The sequence below is a fragment of the Mus caroli genome, chromosome X (assembly GCF_900094665.2).
Source record: "Mus caroli chromosome X, CAROLI_EIJ_v1.1, whole genome shotgun sequence".
Taxonomy (NCBI): Eukaryota; Metazoa; Chordata; class Mammalia; order Rodentia; family Muridae; genus Mus; species Mus caroli.
The window spans coordinates 102,582,736-102,588,735 of record NC_034589.1 but is presented as its reverse complement, the minus strand read 5'-3'; the positions used below and the strand labels follow the sequence as shown (position 1 = coordinate 102,588,735).

General features: G+C 34.1%; 1 protein-coding gene across 2 annotated transcripts in view; it reads left to right on the top strand.

Moving 5' to 3' along the window:
* The window catches only part of Brwd3 (bromodomain and WD repeat domain containing 3), a 91,595-nt gene that overhangs the window by 13,675 nt on the left and 71,920 nt on the right, over window positions 1–6,000 (top strand). The window lies entirely within an intron of this gene.

The following is a 6,000-nucleotide window of genomic DNA, read 5'->3' as shown; positions in this document are numbered from 1 at the left end:
TTTTTTTTTTTTTTTTTTTTTTTTTTTTTTTTTTTTTTTTTTTTTTTTTTTTTTTTTTTTTTTGACAAGGTCTCATAATGTAGGTCTTCCTGTCCTGGTGGAACTTACTATGGAGAACAAGTTTGTCCTGTTTTTTATTCCCCTATCATGGACTTGACCTTCACAAAAATCAACCTGCTTTTGTCTTTCTAATGCTCGGGCTGATGGTGTGTACCATCACATTGAGCCTACAGATCTGTTTTTTCAGACAAGGTCTTACTAGGTAGCTCAGACTCACCTAGAAATTTCTGTGGAGATCAGGCTATCCATGAAGCACAGTGATCCTCCTGATTAGCTCCCAAATACTGGGGTTTATCAGATTCCTTTTAAATGAATGTTTTATGAGACTTAAGTCATTTCATATGAGCAGCATTCCATTTTATTAACCAGTAGTATTGCATTGTACTGATACATTACATTCTGTTTGTTTAGGTCCATCTGTTAGTGGACACTTGGATTATTTCCAAATTTTGGCTATTAGGAATAAAGCCACTTTAAATGTTTTCATATGGAAATATTCAGGCACATGGTTTCATTTTGAGAGATAAATATGAAGTAGAGTTGGTGACTTGAATGCTAAGTACAAACTTAGAAACTGTATAACACTCTCAAATGAGGTACTTCTATCTTATTTCCACCAGTGATGCAGACATTCACAGTTGCTTCATCGGTTTTTTGTATGGTTGGTTAATATCTTTTATGTGCATATTTGCCAGTTTATCTTCTTTATATTCTGTCCTGTACTCATTTTAAAAATGATTAGCCTTTTTCTTAATTTCTTAACATATTTTGGCTATGTTTTTTTCATATTTGGACCAATTTGTGATTACCTTTGCATTTTTTTAACAGTCTGTTCAAAAGACACTACGTAGCTGTTGTTGAATCATTGCTAATCAGCTTTGTTTTAAAGTATATTTTTTGGGGGGTGGATCTCATATCTTAAAAATTGTACCTTAACATACGGTCACAAGATTCTTTCTAAAGTTTTGGAATTTTGTTTTCAATTTTGTTCCTTTTTTTCCCATTTTGCATTATGTTGTAATGAATATTCAGTTTGCTTTCAGTTCAGATGTTTTTTGCACGTTGGAAAAGTAATTGATTCAGGCCATCTTTTCTCTTAATCATGCATGGATAACTCTGGACTATGTTGTTTGACTACTCCAACTTCTTTTTCGAAATTGTTTCAATGTTTCTTACCTTAGCCCAAACTTTATAGTCCACTTTTCTACAAGGAAGCTGTGAGGATTTCCTTCAAATACCTTTGAATCTATGGCTTAATTTTGGGAATATATTTATTACTTATTGTTAGAATATAGATACTACACTTAACATTTATTTTAATATTAACCTTGTGATATTCCGTTCCTAAATTCGGTGACCTTTAAAAGGACACATTGAGATTATTTATGTGGATGATGACATCAACACAGAATGCTAGGTTTCCTTTTCATCTCTTTCCCTTGTATGCTCCTTTCTTGCACTACGCAGTAGTTGGTTGAAGTAGCGAGAATGAACATCCTTGCCTTGTTCCTTGTTTTAAGATTAAAACTAGACAATTTTTATCACTAAGTAGCATCATAGATGTTCTTATTTAATCAATTTGAAGACTTTACCTTCTATTCCTACTTTTAAAAGAATTCATAAATGTTTTTTGTCATAATTCACAGATTTTTAAAAAAAAATCATAAATGGATATATCTTTTAATTTTATGTTCAGAATTTTATTGGTAATTTACATACATATATTTTAAACAAGTACTTTATCACTGAGCTATATTCCCAACCATTAGGGTTCACTTTTTGATTTGGGTCTCCGGTAAACTGGAGTAGGCATGTACACACTGTAGCAGATGCTGGCTTGTGCTCCTCACAAGATGATTCTCCTGGCTCCATCCTATGTACTGGGATTGCAGCTAGTCTCACTATGACTAGCTTTATGTGGTGCTACAGGTTGAATCTGGGACTTGGTGCTTGCTACATCTTTTTCTTTCTTTCTTTCTTTTCTTTCTTTCTTTCTTTTTTTTTTTTTAGTTCTTTGAGAATTTAATAGAGTTTACTTTTATCATACTATTTTTTTAATGAAACCTGTACAGAAGTGTTTTTACCAAATACAATACAGTTCTGACCATTGAGACATTTCTTTATTGGTCCCCAAGGTCAGATTTGCATTGATTTGCCAAAACACTGCTGCAACACTTTATTTAAAACAGAAGAATATGTAAAAGTATACTATGTGAAATTGTCAAAAAATAAAAAGTAATTGTTATGATATGACCTTTAGAATTCAGACTATGAAAAGTAGTTTTCATAAAAATATATAGAACTTGCAAATGGAGGAGGAGAACCATGAATCCCTGGTCCTCTTACTGCCGCTCTCAAATGCTGAGATCATAGGCATCCCAGGCTGTTGGAGTGCTTAAGGACACTTGTTCTTTTAAAGGGACCCGGGTTCAATTCCTATTACCCACCGGACAGCTTCAAATCCAGGGGATCTATACTGTTTATGGTCATGTTCCTCTCTGAACAGTAAATAAGTAATGATGCTTAGTAATTTAATGAGATGGTAGTGAGGGACCACGTTTAAGGAATTTGCAAGTTAATATAACACTGTAGTTAGATGTGTGGTCGCTTTAATCCAGAGTGAATCTCTAAATTTCTCTAGAGAAAGAGTAAAATATGAATATAATATATATGACTATAATATGACTTGGAGAGATGGCTCAGTGGTTAAGAGTACCTGCTGTTCTGGCAGAAGACCTGGGTTTGGTTCACAGCACCCAGTGGTAGCTTATCACCAGTTGGTTGCAGAGGATGAGACACCCTTCTCCTCCAGCCTCCAGAGGCACCAGGCATACATACAAATTTTGCACAGACAGACATAGAAAATATACCCATACAAATAAAAGGAAATCTAAAAAAGAGGTGACTATAAGATTTATATTTTTGTTTACACTTTAGTAGTGCTATTTCATTAGCTGGATGCTTGTCTAATCTAATTGGATTTTCATTGTCCCAACACTAAATCAGTAAGAAATGTGAACCAATCTCAAATACTATTAAATACTAAATATGACTTAAATGCTGGGGCATATGCAACATTTGTGGTATTGTTTGGGGTTTTACCCTGTTACCACTAAATGTTATTTCTTCTTCCTTTGAAAGATTAATGTATGTCATGGGAACTGATAGTTAAGACTTAACAAACTTTTCATGGAAACAAAGGCCTGCTGAGCTAGCTTGTCATTTGATAAGTCTTATTAAAAGTTTACCTTTCAAGAACGAGCAATTATTATCCATCATGGCAAAAAGGTTGGCCATTCTTCGATTTTCCTATCACAACAGTTGTCATGCAGTTCTCCTTAGAAAGACAAGGGTGTGAGCTATCTCCTTTAGTTACATCCTGACACTATTCCTCAAGAAGACATAAGCACGCTTGTGTATTTCTAGGCTGAGTCAAAGGCGTGATGCATTAACAATCTATTTTTAAATGTTTGTCACTACTTTTATCTTCAGTCCTATTAACTTCCAGTTAGATGCTATAATTTACATAGCATGTCTTTAATTTACATTGTGTACACATTAGGAGGCTTGCATTCATTCTAAAGCCAAATTATTATTTACAAGTTGACATAGGCTTCCATTTAGCATTGATTGTCTCTTGACTTACTGGCCATTGCATGTGTCATAGTTAGTTGATGCCAGAATTCACTTGGAGGTGGGAAATCTGCCTCTTTTTAATATATAAATACAGATTTAAAGAAAAACTAAACTTTTTATTATGAGGAGTTGACTGAGTTTCTGTCAGAAATATTTATCATTCCTCCCTAATTTTCTCATGTTCCTATCTCTTGTCCTTGGATCATTTTCTGCCAGACTTTATTCTTTGTTGGGCGCCTCCCTCCATGTACTTTCCCTCCTATTTGTACTTAGATAGGCAATAGATGTAGCAAGTTGCTTCTCTAGTCCCAGCTTTTCTGTATCTGGAGAACAGGGAGAGATATTTGTCACACCTGCAAGTAATTACAACTGAAATATAAACTCCGTCTTTTGTATGAGCTACATTGAGTGCTTACTAAATATTAAATGGATGGAAGTGCTATAATTACTGCCACACGGGAACTGAAACACCCCTTTTAAATGCATTGTTTATACAGCTGAGTTTCTAGCCCTTTACATACACTTCTGCAATTAGTATTGCAGTAATATTAGGATTAGTCATTTTAGTACCGTTTTTACTTTTTGTTTTGAAATTATATTATTATAATATTATTATTATACCATTTCCTGGTTCTCTTTTCTCCATCAACTATTCTATATACCATTCCTTCTTCTCTTTTCAGTCATGGCTTTTTTTTTACATTAATTGTTGTTATGGGTATATATATATATATATATATTCCTAAATACAACCTACACATTTTAGTATCTTTGAAAAAGAAATTAGATTTTTATGCTCATCTTCATGATATAAAATATAATAAAAATAATTTTTCTAATTCTATTCTGAATATTAGTATTTCTTATATACATATACAAAATATTTTAGTCCTTTTATTTTTGCCCTATACATTTAATTAAGTACGTTATAGAGACAGAACGTTATAGTTTAACAATGGAAGTGATAAAACAAGAGTCAGGTTTGTTAAACTGGTGAAAAGTGTATTCCAAGGAGGATTAAGAGGGTAAGAAGAAAAACGCAAATGCAAGCTGATTGTGGTGGAATCAACAGGCCTTTAATGCCAGCACTGGGGAGGCATAAGTAGGAAGAAGAGAGTTCAAAGCCAGCATGGTCTATTTAGAGCAGTGGTTCTCCATCTTCTTAATGCTGTGACCCTTTAATATAGATTATTTTCTTTGCTACTGTTATGAATCATAGTATAAGTATCAGAAACATAGGATGTTGAATATACAACCACCAAAAAGTGTTGGGACCCGCAGGTTGAGAACCACTGATTTAGATTTCTCAAGACAGCAATTCGGTGGTGGTGGTGGTGGTGGTGGTGGTGGTGGTGGTGGTGGTGGTGGTGCTGGTGGTGGGGTAGTTCATGCCTTTAATCCTAGCACTCAGTGGTGAGTAGGTAGCTCATGCCTTTAATTCTAGCACTCAGAGGCAGGCTGATCTCTTGAGTTTGAAGCTGTTTACAGGACAGCCAGGGCTTGTTATACAGATAAACTCTGTCATGAAACAACAATGAAAACCCCAAAAACCAAACAAACAGATACCCACAAAGAACCAACACCATAAAACCCCACCAAACCCAAGAGAGTTCCAAGACAGCCAGGGCTACATAGAAACCTTGTCTTAAAAAAACAAAACAAAACAAGTAGATGTTTATAGTCTCACTTATATTAAAGAACTTGCATTGAGTCTGAATAAAAGACTGAGCAAAACTGGAAATGGTGATTAGGGTTAGTTAGTTGGTTTGTTTATCTGTTGTTTGTTTTTTCAGTAATTTGGTATTATCCAAACAATCATAGAATGTATGGCCATTAACTAGTAAGCCTATTGTATTAACTAGTGTTATCTAATTTGAGATGAGAACTGTGGGCTGGAGATGTCATCTGCTTTGAAAATTACAAGCTTTTAGTTTGAGGAATTATGGTTTTACAGACATAATTTGAGCCACAGTAACATTAAATTCATGAAAAAATTATTCTGTAGTCTTATGTATTTGTTATACTTTCTGGATTTCATTCAAGTTTATTTTTATTCCTATCTTAATACCTTTCAAATGCAGTGGATTTTAATTTACCTTGTTAAAGCTCTTCTTCAAAACACTCAAACTTCATACTCTCCTTTGCAGCTGTAGAGTTATGTTGAATTTTATGTGGTTTTTTTTTTTTTTTCTTTTGTTACCGCTGGTGGTGGTGGTGGTGGCTGTGCTTATTTGTTTGTTTTCTGTTTTTGTTTTTTCCAGTGCTCCAGATGGGACTTGGAGCCTTACTTACTTACATTACAGA